Below are 13792 nucleotides of genomic sequence, written 5' to 3'. Positions count from 1 at the left end.
GACTGATATTTCCCGAATACGAAAAACTGTTCAAATGAAGACAAATTTCGGTTTAGTCTTCTAAAACTGACTGAAAAGAAAAAAAAAATCTTTATAACACTGAAATCATCACTAATTTCCATTGAATGGACTTTGATCGAAAAATTTGATTAAAATATTGATTCAAATATTTTTGAATATGGTCATTCATCTAAAAAATGTTACATCTAAAAATATAACTTAAGGCATCTAATCGGTTTCGCCAAACAAATAAAAATAATGAATTTTTATTAAAAATTTCAATTTGATTTTGATCGGATTAATCGAGTCGATCAACTCAATTAAAATTTTTAACTGCGATTAACAATTGATCGATTAATCGATTAATCGGAACAACCCTATTTTTAATATAATTTATGTTCAGAATTAGAATTTTTCTTATCCGTTAAGTAATTAATTAATATTTTAAATTTAAAACACGTAAAAAAGTTCAGAAACTTTTTATATTAAACAGAAAATATCACGGAATTTTTTGGAATCTGTCCAAAAATGTAATTTCCTTATCTCTTGAAAACATTAGTTAAAGCTCCCAAAACGGGTATTATATGAAACTTTTCTAACGAGATGTTTCTTTTCTGTTATCGCAACAACGAATATGTTAGAGAAGACGAAAAATAATTCTGTGAGGTTTGTTGCACCCTAGACATCGCATTCTGTAGTCTCTAACTAGCGTAGTTATGAAGTCAAATCGCCTCAAGTATTTTCTCCTGACACTATAAAACACGTCGGGAATTCAGTTTTCGGTTTTTCACAGCCACTTTCGTATGCTTTTCATGACAGTCCACAGAGTCTGATACATTGTCATTAAAAGTAATTTGCCTCCGAAGGGATGAATTGGATTAAATTTGGGTTGGTGCAAATCTGAGGTGCTCACCGCACGTCTAGCGGAAAGCGTTTTATGTGTTTAGTAGGTGCTGCTATACATTTCCTAAATGTACAGCTAAACCGCGCATGCACCTCGTAAATATTACTCTGAGGAATTTCCAACAAATTGGAGCATTCCAGAATGTCCCATGTATTCGTTGTGTATGTAACCAACACCACCTATAGAACAAGGCCTCCGCATGAAGCTCGTGACGACCACTGAAGAGGGCCATTTCACCTATCGCCATTGGATATAGTAGGCTGACGCATGCGATATCTTCACCTCTTTTTGCAGTATACCCGATGGCAATAGGAGAAATGGCTTTCTTCATTGACGTCACAAGCTTCGTGCAGCCACCTTGTTCTATAGGTGGTGTTGATCTAACGTGAAGTTTGTCTCCGAGGAATACTTTTATGTGTTCAAGAAGTGCTACTACTACTACTAAACCAGACATGCACTTCGTCCATATTCCTTTGCGGAACTTCTGACGAAATGGTACATATTGGAATGTGTGTGTATGTATAGTGAACCTTCCATGAAGTTTGTTTCTGTGTAATGGTTGTTATGTGCAGTGCTGATATCTGCAATCAATTTTTTTAAACTGTCAGTTTTTTCTCAACTCATAGTGAGTGAAGCGTAATGAATGAATAATTATACCGTTGTAGGCCTGTTGCTCTCGGACTTAAACGGGGGGGGGGGGATCGGCTCGCATTCGCGCCTCGAAGTTGGGAACCGCAGAAAACCAACTTCGGCCGACCACCACTGCGGCGACGGTGGGGTTTGAACGAGGATCCTCGCAATGCGAGTCCGTCATTATGACCACTTAACCACTACAGCGACTTCAAGAAGTGCTGCCATACGTCTACCGAATTTAGAAACAAATAACTTAGCTCAGCAGTTTATTTTTCCTGTTTGCATTATGCGTAAATATCAGGTTTTGTAAGCCTGATTACTCTTTGAGGAGAACTGTTTTACATGAGAGATCGGGAAAAAATATCCAAGTCCTACTCCGCGGGACTTGGGAAAGTGTTCGTTATAGAGAGGGATGTCCGCCAACGGCGAGTGTCCGTTATGGGAAGTTGAAATTCGGTAACTCCTCTTCTCCAAAAATATTTTGCACGCAGACATACAAAACGCAATACAGCGCACTCTTGTGAATGTAAAGGCAAAATTTCAAATTTTCTAAAAATGCAGGTTTTACTTTTTATCATGGTTTAAATTGCAGTAATCGAAAAAATAAAATTGTCATTCCGTATTATCCGCACTTCGTAGGTCACTGTTTCACGTTTCACGCATCATTTTTTTTTTCATCATGTATAACTTCCTTGACATTACGAGAACAACTTTTATCTTATTTTTAATTGGTAATTTGTTCTGCCGCAATTTGATTTAATTGGTCCTTCCACAAAAGAAAAAAAAAGGAAAAAAATTCCAATCCTCAATTTCTATAACTATAAGTATAGTATTTGATGGCCTCTGATTATAATATTTGTATTTAAAAAGTCTTGAAAGCGTCAACGTCGGTTATAATGACAAAATTTCGTGAAATATTTGATACAGTTTGACTGTACTCAAGTGCTAATTACAATGCTGCAGTATAATTAAATCTTCTGCGTGTCAGTCTTACATCATATTTTATCCTCTCCTTCAAGCTGCTGAACTTTTCCAACACATCAATTGGGCCTGTCGATAAATTCCAAACCATATCGTGCGTATATATTCTATTATTTATACGAGTTTATGTCAATATTTTCCTCGGAAAACTCCCACGTGGAATACTTGAACTAAACTCACCGATATATGTATAAGCTCTGTATAAACCCAGTATACATAAAATCTTCTCATACCAAGTCTACAAGACTATTTCGTTCCGCCATTCATCTTATTCCCTTCTCGATGCTTTATATTTTAGAAGGGGGAAAAAAAATTTAAAGAGTTTTAAATCGGCTTTTCTAAACTTATTCAAAGATTCTTTAATCTCGTCAAATCCTGAACCGAGTTTCTGAGAAAAGAAAATCCTCGATCGCGCTATTTTTCTACACGAAAGCTTTTTCTTTTCCCGCTCCATATGAAAAGAAATTATATCGTTTCTTTTCTTATGAAATTACCTTGTTCAGTATAGAACTTTTTTCCCCATTAAATTCTATTAATACGATATAGTTTCCATAATCTTTCGGATTCTAAATGGATCGAAATACAATTCAAATGGAAGAACCATCTTTCTGTTTGGATCGTAGACAAAACGTGAGCAAATACATCGGTTTGTATGTAAATAGGGAGAGCGAAAAAGTCAAGAAATATGGAAAATTATGTAAATAAATTTGAGATGGAAACGCGTTTTTTGCTGCACGAAAGCATATATATATATATAGTCGAGAAATGAATGCAGGGAAATCTGTGGAATTTCTCGGAAAATTCTACAATTGATTTTTTTTCGGCGAATTTCTCCGCAGTCACATTTTTTTAATCGGAATACTCAGTTTTCAGTAATTTCATTCATTTCGGATAAATAAATAATTTTAAAAATATACGAATTTCATTTATCTGAACTGTAATTAAATTTTTAATGTTATTATGGGATCAAAAATATTATATCTCAAGTAAATGACTGATGCATGTTATGCGTAGAGAGTCGCATATCAGGGAAAATGCATCCTAACTCTCTATGGTCCAGTATATACACTGAAGAGCCAAAAAAACTGGAATAATATCGTGTAGGGCCCCCGCGAGCCCGCAGAAGTGCCGCAACACGACGTGGCATGACTCTACTAATGTCTGAAGTAGTGCTGGAGGTAATTGACACCATGAATCCTGCAGGGATGTCCATAAATCCGTAGGAGTAAGAGGGGGGGGGGGGGTGGAGATCTCTTCTGAACAGCATGTTGCAAGGCATTCCAGATATGTTCAATAATGTTCATGTCTGGGGATTTTGGTGGCCAGCGGAAGTTTCTAAAGGGAGAAGAGTGTTCCTGGAGCCACTTTGTAGCAATTCTGGACGTGTGGGGTGTCGCATTGTCATGCTGATATTGTCCAAGTCCGTCGCAACTCACAATGGACATGAATGGGTGCAGGTGATCAGACAGGATGCTTACGTACCTGTCACCTGTCAGAGTCGTATCCAGACGTATCAGGGGTCCCATATCACGCCAACTGCACACGCCCCATACCATCACAGAGCCTCCACCAGCTTGAACAGTCCCCTGTTGACATGTAGGGTCCATGGATTCATGAGGTTGTCTCCATACCCCTACACGTCCATCAGCTTGAAGCAATTGGAACCGAGACTCGTCAGACCAGGCAACGTGTTTCCAATCCTCAACAGTCCAATGTCGGTGTAAGGGGCCTGGCGAGGCGTAAAGCTTTGTGTCGTGCAGTCATCAAGGGTACACGAGTGGGCCTTCGGCTCCGAAAGCCCATATCGATGATGTTTCGTTGAATGGTTCGCATGCTGACACTTGTTGATGGCCCAGCATTGAAATCTGCAGCAATTTACGGAAGGGTTGCACGTCTGTCTCGTTTAATGATTCTCGCCAGTCGTCGTTGGTCCCGTTCTTGCATGATCTTTTTCCGGCCGCAGCGATGTCGTAGATTTAATTTTTTACCGGATTCCCGATATTCACGGTACACTCGTGAAATGGTCGTACGTAAAAATCCAAATTTCATCGCTACCTCGGAGATGCTATGTCCCATCTCTCGTGCGCCGACTATAAGACCACGTTCAAACTCACTTAAATCTCGATAACCTGCCATTGTAGCAGCAGTAACCGATCTAACAACTATGCCAGACACTTGTTGTGTTATATAGGCGTTGCCGACCTCAGCGCCGTACTCTGATTGGTTCCATATCTCTTTATTTGCATACGCATGCCTGTACTAGTTTTTTTGGCTCTTCAGTTTATTTGATATCAATACTAACCATTTCGTGCCGTGTGTATTATATTATACATATCAAATACATGGTAAAAGAAAAGCTTATTGTACCAACTTCTTTTCTGAACTTTTTTGGTATTTTAGAAAGTATATTTTTTAGCTTTTTTTCAATATAAATGCAATATTTTTTTATCTAAAAAGAGTTGATTTCTTGTCGGTGTCAGTTTTTGAGAGCTGTTGGAAATTTACGTTTTCAAAGATTTGTAAAATCAAACTCAATTAACGGAACTGGAAATGAAATTCAAGGTAAAAACAACTTTGCTAAGCAAGATTTTAATTGTTTATAGACAACATTGAAATTAAGACAAACTGCATATATTTAATAGTTAATATATTAACTGTATATAATATTTCTGAGATTTTTAGGTCAGAAAAATCCGAGCCCTAATAACTTATTTTAAAGAAAACTACAATTTTCTTTGCAGATTTACCAATTAAGGGGGTGTCAGGATCCCTCAAGTCAATTTTTCAAAAATATTTCATTCAATTGCAATAAAATGCAAAAACTTTCGTGCCAATCGGTTAATTTGTTCTTTCAGTATAAAAGAAAGAAGTAATAAATTATAGTGTAAATGCATACAAGAAACAAATGAACTTTCGATTTAGCAATTGACCGAAAGGAGTATTTTTATTAAAAGTGTTGAAAATTTTCAGGTTTCTTAAATAAATACATTATTTTTAATCATTGCGAATTCATAAAATTCTAACGAACAGTCAAATATTCAGGATCAAGATCGTTATATTAACACATGTCGAATAAACATTTCTGCGAAATTTCAGAATTTTTATTGCAGGAGTTTTTTTTTAAATCTTACGGATGAGCTCAAAAACTGCAATCTGAAAGAAAATCGCGTTCAAAAGGGTTTTTTCTTGAATATGCATTTACACTATAATTCATTTCTTTTCTCTTCGATTTCAGTAGAAAAAATTGACGGGTGAGATACGATTTCTTTTTCATTTTATTTGTAATTAAATGAAATATTTCATTAAAGGCATTTTTGAAAAATCTACTTCAGACGTCGTGGCACTCCCTTAACGGAGAAGGCAGCATAACATAAATATTTCGAATGAAATCCTGTTATATTACGGAACTGAATATCCCAGAACTCTTGAGATCTTACGTAATTTTTAGTTTTATTTCGCGACCTGCCGTTGATCATTACGTACCACCGAAGAATGAATGGGAAGTGGAACATATGCTTTCGGATAGTGATCTCGTGAGAGATCTCCTCGAGATTTTCTTCGGAGAGAGAGAAAAAGCCGTTCTCTCTCTCTATCTCTCTCTTTTATACCTCGTTAATACTTTTCAGCATTCTTCCGTTTTCGTCGCCCGGGATAAGAGCTGAGGATAAACTAACTCAATTTAGAAGAGAACCGAGTTCCTACATCCACATCGTTAACCATTGTACGTTATACGGTATTTACGAGTCGAAGTAAGTAACAAGAATATGTCAGTCAGTCTAAATGCGGGGATCGCTATGTGTTTACTTAACATTTCATGAGGCATAAGACGTTTTTGCGTTTGCCGTTCATTCCCTTGGAGTCAACTCACCATTATCTAGAGGAAATATTTGTGGAAGTTATTTACATAGAAAACGTAAAATATTCATACCTTTTTGAAGTCTTTACTCCACTTTCGTAAAAAATATCTATATACGCCGTTTCATTCATCGCACAACCGCTTGCAATAAGACAGGTGGGGCTCCATCGTTCCCGCATTTATGAAAGCCTTCAGCACCCGTAGAAATAGGAATTTAAATAAATATATATATTAGCTCAATTCATGATTACATGCACTTACTGGCTGACTGATTTGCGTGGAGCTATTGTGGGTGAATTGCTAGTTAGTGAATTTCCCGTCGATGAATTGTTGGTCGGTCAGTTTTCTCAGCAGAGAATTTTCCTAGTGGTTAATTGCATGGCTGCGAATTGTTGGCAGCGAATTCTCTACAAGTCCGCAATTACTGCGATTTAAGTGCCTCGTTAAAATGTATCATGCAATGGAAGTGTGAAAAAAATTAATTTACACTCTTTCCGTGATTATTTGATACTCATTGCTGCACCATTTGAACTTAAATGGGAAATCTTATTACGGATACGGAGGGTGCACACATGGGAAAAATGGATTTACGGGTAATTCACCGACCACCACACACAATTTACTGTCAGAAAATTTTTCCATGCGTGCACAAACCCTCTGCATATTTAATAAGATTTCCTATTTACCTTCAAGTAGTTGGCCCCGATCGGCGGAAATGAAAAAAGAGTGGCACCTCCGTCTCTCTCGAACCTGGCCTCGCTGGTGCTCGACTGGGGGATTCATCTCGTTTCGCCCACATGCTATATAGTAAACCTGGGGGGGGGGGGTGCCGAAAAAAATGAAATTTTTATTCTCAAATCGCTATAGTGCGGAAAAGTTGCTTACTCTTTAATAATAAGAAAAACGACGTAAAAATTTTTTTAAAATCGATTGATATCTTCCGGTCGCGCATCATAGGTGCATGGTGTATAATGAATCAATGAACGCCAGAACTCTGCCACCGGACTGCCAAGATCTCTTCCAGCCCAGCAGTCTGGAGCAAAGTGTGTGTTCCTAACAGCCTGAGTGCGTATGTAGTGTTGTGTGGGAATATTTAGTGCTGCCATCTATATTTGAAATTGCGAGTGGAATGAAATGATTGAATATTTGTACCGTTTTTGGCCTGTTTCCTCTCTGTGGCAATCCTGTTTAACAGGGGGAGGGGAATCAGTTCGCATTCGCGCCTCGAAGTCGGGAACTGAAGATATAGATGTTGCATCCAACAGGGCCAAACTCTTTTTCTCTGCCCATTGGCTAACAGTTTACTGGATGTGAAAGCTCCCTTGTGGTGGAGTATTAATCTACAGATTGTCTGATTCTAGAAGTAGACAGAAAGATGCTGAGCAAAGTACTGTATTTATTAGACACATTCAAAGCAATAAAGTCGGGACATGTCCAGAGCATTTGTCAACTCGAGATCCCGACCGTCTGTTACATTCTAGATGGCAAAATACGGCCAATCGATTGCTAAGGTTGTATGCCTACATACGTTAGCCAAATCCTTTTGAGAAGCTGAGGTTCTTTTCAACTTGAAATCGTACATGCCTGTATGGTTCCACATAAAAAAGAACAAGTATTTTGGTGAAGCGCTAAACATGTTTTTCTAGCAGTTCAAACATTGTGGTATTTTTTGATGACTTACTTAAATTTGTCAATCCAGTAATTGCACGCAATGCTTTCTTTGAACGCCCGGAAAAATTTACTGTTGGGTATAATCGTCGATGACAGACAACACATTCGACAGAGCTTGGATATAGAACTTTATAAAAACAAGATAATTTTTGCCTCAAAAGGAAAAACTATTAGACACTTCGTGCTACGTAAGGTGAACTTTGAAGCTTCCGATTACACTGAAATTTTTTACTGGAATTGTAAAATACTGTTGTATCTCCCCCCCCCCCCCCAATGATACGGGAAGTATGTGATGATGATATTATTCATGACATGAATGTCGCTCTCCACTTGTTAATACAAGATATACGGAAGACTGGATGTTGTGAAGATATTTATTATTTGAGATGTTAATTTTTTAAGGAAGAAAAAAAAAATCTCAAATAATAAATATCTTCACAACATCCAGTCTTCTGTATATCTTGTATTAACAACTGGAGAGCGACATTCTTGTCATATAATTTTCCTGTTCAAAAAAATAGTTTTGAATAACGTGAAGCAATTGTATTTTTTCATATACTGTATCTCAAATTTTTTGAGTACTGATTCGAGTTTGACGTTCGTCGCCTATTCTTGTTCTTCAGAGGGCGCATAATAACATTTGTGTTTTGTACCACATGATCGCCGGAAGTGTTGCCAGTATTGTTAACACGCTGGAGTGGATGCCGTAAACCTCTTTACAGGGACGAAGCATCGAATTATTTTTTATTATTCAAGTAATCAATTATAATTTTTTTTGCGGCGAATGAATACTTTAAAGCGCATTTTCTGGTGGTACTAACAACGCATATATTTAGAAAGTATAAATTTGGTGGCATGTGATGATAATGTTGCCTCTTGATATAATGATAATCCATCTACAACGATATTTTTTCTTGGTCCGCAAAGCATCGTTATATCGAGGTTTCACTGTTTTCAGTATCTTTAGGAGTTTACAGTTCCATTATTTGAGTTTTCGCATGAAAAATTACGTAAAAGTTACAAAAATAATCGAATGGTTCTATTGAATTGAATTGTTATTATTGATTAAATTTATCTCATGTAAATTGAAACCATATAAGCAAAGCCTGCATTTACATCATTTTCAAAACTCTATAGCTGATTTCATAATTTTTTACTAGTTTCTAAACCACTTAAATAGTTAAGATTTCTTTTAAATTAATGAATTATTTTATTTTTTCCTGCCAAAACATACAAAAAGATCATGTCAATGATCTTTTGAAGACTGGACTCGATGAAGACTGGATGTTGTGAAGATATTTATTATTTGAGATGTTAATTTTTTAAGGAAGGAAAAAATTAACATCACAAATAATAAATATCTTCACAACATCCAGTCTTCCGTATATCTTGTATGATATTATTCATTCATTCATTAATTCCGAAACTATCCACATCAGAGGCATTGAAATTCCCGTTTTTCCAACACGTTGCGCGATCAATAAACATTGAGGTATTGATGATGTTTTAATTTATTTTATCTTATTTAACCATAAACTACGCAGAATAAACTTTTGCGTGTTACTCCCAGAATTTTAACTAATATTATATAAAAAATTAAGAAAAATATTCAATTTTTCGCCAATTTCCATAAACTTCACGTACGATGCGCGACCGGAAGATATCAACCAATTAAAAAAATTTTTACATTACGTTTTTCTCATTATTAAAGGAAACAAATTTTCCCACACTATAGGGATTTGAAAATATAAACTTCATTTTTTTCGACCCACCCTACTGTATACTCTTAGTGGGTGGGGACAGGGGGTGCATCCGACGAATTACCTTCAGGTGTTGCAGCAACGAGTATCAAATAATCGCGGAGAACGAATGCAAATTAATTTTTTTTCACGCCGCTATCGTATGATACATTTTTACGAGGAATTTAAATCGCAATAATTATGCGTATAGTTTTTCGGTCATACATAATTTTCATTTCATAAATACTCATGACACGAATTTAAAAAAAAAAGTCAAATTCAATAATCAATTTTTACTGAACTTAACTCATTACTTTACGGGATATTCCCTTATTTGAAACTCCAGACTTTTTTCTTCTAGAAAATGTCCCGTTTTTTTATTGATGATTATTTTAATTTTAAATACTTGGTGGAGAAAGATTGATGAAGGTAATTTCAATTACTTACAAACTATAATACGATATTTATGACAATAATTATAAATAATCATTTCTTCTCTAATAAATTCATGTGATGCCCATTTTCTTCGTGCAATAAATTTTGATTCACTACAGAGATCCCCGCAGGCCACGTAGTGATGGTGATCTCAAATGACGTTTTTTTTTTGTAATGTATGCCAACTTGAAGGCGCGAATGTGAGCCAGAAAATTATTTTCGCGGAGAGAAGGGAGACTTTCAACACGACACTTAACATGACAACACTTGACTATAGTCCGCAGATCACGAGAAGAACATCTTCTACGTCGGACGATTCTATTATTTCCTTTTAGGTAAAGCAACTGCCCATCGAGAATAGCGCATTATAACGGTGCTTTCCCGTTTGGCGTCTTTAGCGCTATTTTGGCCTCCTAGAAATTTCACCAAAAGCGCCACGGCAGTGCTCTCGATAACGTCGTCATCGCAGTGTTTCTGTCTCGTAAACACCGGCTGTTCGACAGTGTCGTCTTAAGGCATTGTCGCATTAGATTCACAAAAATAAAATCTGGTTGAAATTTTCTAGAATTTACGTGGTAGGGCCTCAGAAAAATCACTTGGCCCGGGAAGGTCCGTGATGCTCTTAAGACGGCCTGGCTGCTCGAGCACTTACAGCACACATTATTTTAATACAAAAATATATATTTTTATTTCGCAGAAGGGATCGAAAACTCCAGCCCTTTTTTTCAATAATCAGTTCCATGCTGAAGCTGAACACTGCACGTATAAAAAATCTTCGACCATGCCCCCCCCCCCCCCAGAAGGATGGAGCTGACAAAATCCAACCCAGGAAAACTCTTATAATTTTCTCTTTTTTTCCACACTGTAAATTCAGTATGGACGGCCGGTGAGAGATCTCAGCCAGGATCCCCGCTGCAGCATGAGAGGACCATGCTTCCGATGCCCTTAAGCATGGCACCTACATCTTGAAGCCGGGCTCTCGGGCTGGAATCTTCGACTGGTCACTCTAAAGTGAATTTATAGTTGTAAAAAATGATTAGAATCATCCAGGGCCCCAGGGCTAGATACCTGTTAGCCCTTCCCTTGGTTGGGGGTGGGGAGTGGCATGCCCTTAAAGTGGCTACATACGTAACTGCAAACTTGGCAAGCATGCGTGCTCATTCTTTTTATTTGCCACTACTGCATTTGTCACCTGTTTGAAAAGCTCATATGAGTAGCTTCTGTGGAGAAAGTAAAAAAATGAAGAAAAGACGATGATGGCGATAAGAGAAGGTAAACAGAAGAATGGGTAATTGCTCTAGCAGGTGGCATTCTCTTGCTGCGGTATAGAAATTAAACCGAAGAAAATGCCATACAATTTACAGTGGTAATAAATTATTATTATTATATTAATAATACTCCCTTTGTATTAAATTATTAATTTAAAGTAATTAAACATTAATTTATTTTATTATTTTAGTAATTTAATTATTAATTTAATTTTACACCCGTTATTACTATATTATCACTACTCCCTTTAATTTTTTTTCTGTATTAAATATTTTAGTTCAAAATATTAAATTTAAATTTAATAAAAATTCAAATTTTTTAAATTAAAAAATTTAATTAACTTCCAAATTTGTAACAACAATTTTCGAGTACATCTTTTAACAAACGCCAACACAAAAAGTGCAGCTCACTCAAGCGTGAAGAATACCCGCATACAGAGAAAACCGATTTGCGCCAAGACAGGCTTTACCTGTGTGGCAACCCGGAATAATTTTTATCCTTCCCCGCGCCAAAATGGACACTATCCAGAGAGGTGCGTTCCCGTAACTCTTCTCGTGATCTGAGGACTATACATAAACATGGAAAATTCAGGTATCCGCTACTTTCGCTTCCCATCTTTATCCTCGATTATGACGATTATTATGATGATTTCGTGATTTACAACATGTGATTTATAATTGTGATTTATAACCTGTGATTTATAACCTGTGATTTATTTACATGAATCACCATTTCATGATTGATTTCATTCAAAATCGGTCATAAATTTTATACTTGTTTACTGGCGAGGTGCGTAATGGCAGACAAGAAGGGTAGACTACGGAAGAAGCAGGATGAATTTCAACCTTATAGACCAGTAAAGCTGCTGTCAGTAAAGAATTGAAGCTCATATCAGGGAAAGAATACAACTTGCGGTCACATGGGGGTACTGGAAATTCACGTAAACGATAGGGTGTTAAATGGCGTACTTCCGTGAGCGAAACAATAAACACCTAAACATGTGAACGTGGTGAATCAATGTCCCCCATAATCAAACTAGCCAGCTTCGGGAATGATGAAATTCTCCTATTTGCCCAGGGGAATTAAGATATGTAAAGTACTAATGAAACAGAGCAATGTGTGCCTAGAAAGAGCTAAAACACCTGGATGTTCGAACATTGTCTGACATGGACCAGGACTCCATGCGACGCAGACGTGACGTCGATTTGTGTGGGTAGTGTGTTTGACAGGGTGTCTCGTCGGGCGTTTTGCCTGGATATTTTGCCTTGTATTTGTATTTATGCGGCCTACACGGTAACAACTTGTCATACAACGCACGCGGACGGACCGCCACCAACGGAACATTGGAATCGAGTCCACACGTGCTAAGGACGCTGCAATATCAATTTAGACTTCGATTCTTAGATCACGATTCATCATAATTGTTCTGTTGATTTATACGCTCGTAGTCGGACTTGTTATTCTAAATTCACATAGTATATATATATACATATATATATATTTAATAAAATTCCGGATGCACCCATCTTTTGGCAACACTTTCGATATCTCCTTGAGATGGAAAGCGGAAGTGTGTCCGGTGCTTCAATGTTCAAGTAGTAGCAGAGTTGTGGGCCTTTATTAGTCACCCATAAGAGATTGTTTTAGCAATTTTTTTGTAATAAATCGGTTATTTTCTCCACGGTTCACACGTTTGTGGTACCAATTAGCGAATATTTAGTAGCTTGTATTCAATGTATCCCAATATCCCTTTATTTTAAATATACAGAGTGTCCTATGTTGCTAAGAGTTAGGAAGAGAGTGCCCGCCAAGAAAAACAAATTTTCAACGGAACGTAAGGTTGCAAATGATTTTTTTGTGGCAGTTCAACATGCAATTCAAGTAAGTCATTGGTGACAAAAGAAGGGATAATAAAGTCCAAAATTTACCCTGATAGAGAAAAAAGGAAAAAAAAAATAACTTCCGTAATTGCCTGTAACTGGAAGGAAGAATTTTTCCCTCCCTCCTAAAGTGAAGTTTAAAGTAAATATCCGGCAATATCTCTGTTGTAATGAATACGTAAGCCTCATAGATGAACTGTTCAACGTGATACACTGTTTGAGGACTCTTGTTGCAAATAACGACCGTCAGATGGCCCCCCACGGGAAGATGAAACGAAATAAAACGACGGTGGCGCCATCTATAAGCTAAAATTGCAATTAATTTTGAAAACCGGTGTATTTAAAATTCCTGGCCTGCCCATCAAACGTACTATTTGTTTCATGTTTCTATTTATAAGTCCACCAAGTTATCTATTTCAAAAAA

This window comes from Pholcus phalangioides, unplaced genomic scaffold, assembly GCF_987345545.1.
Source record: "Pholcus phalangioides strain wild (caught in Gottingen) unplaced genomic scaffold, Ppha-v1.0 ptg000013l_1, whole genome shotgun sequence".
Lineage (NCBI taxonomy): Eukaryota > Metazoa > Arthropoda > Arachnida > Araneae > Pholcidae > Pholcus > Pholcus phalangioides.
This window is presented reverse-complemented; position numbering follows the sequence as displayed.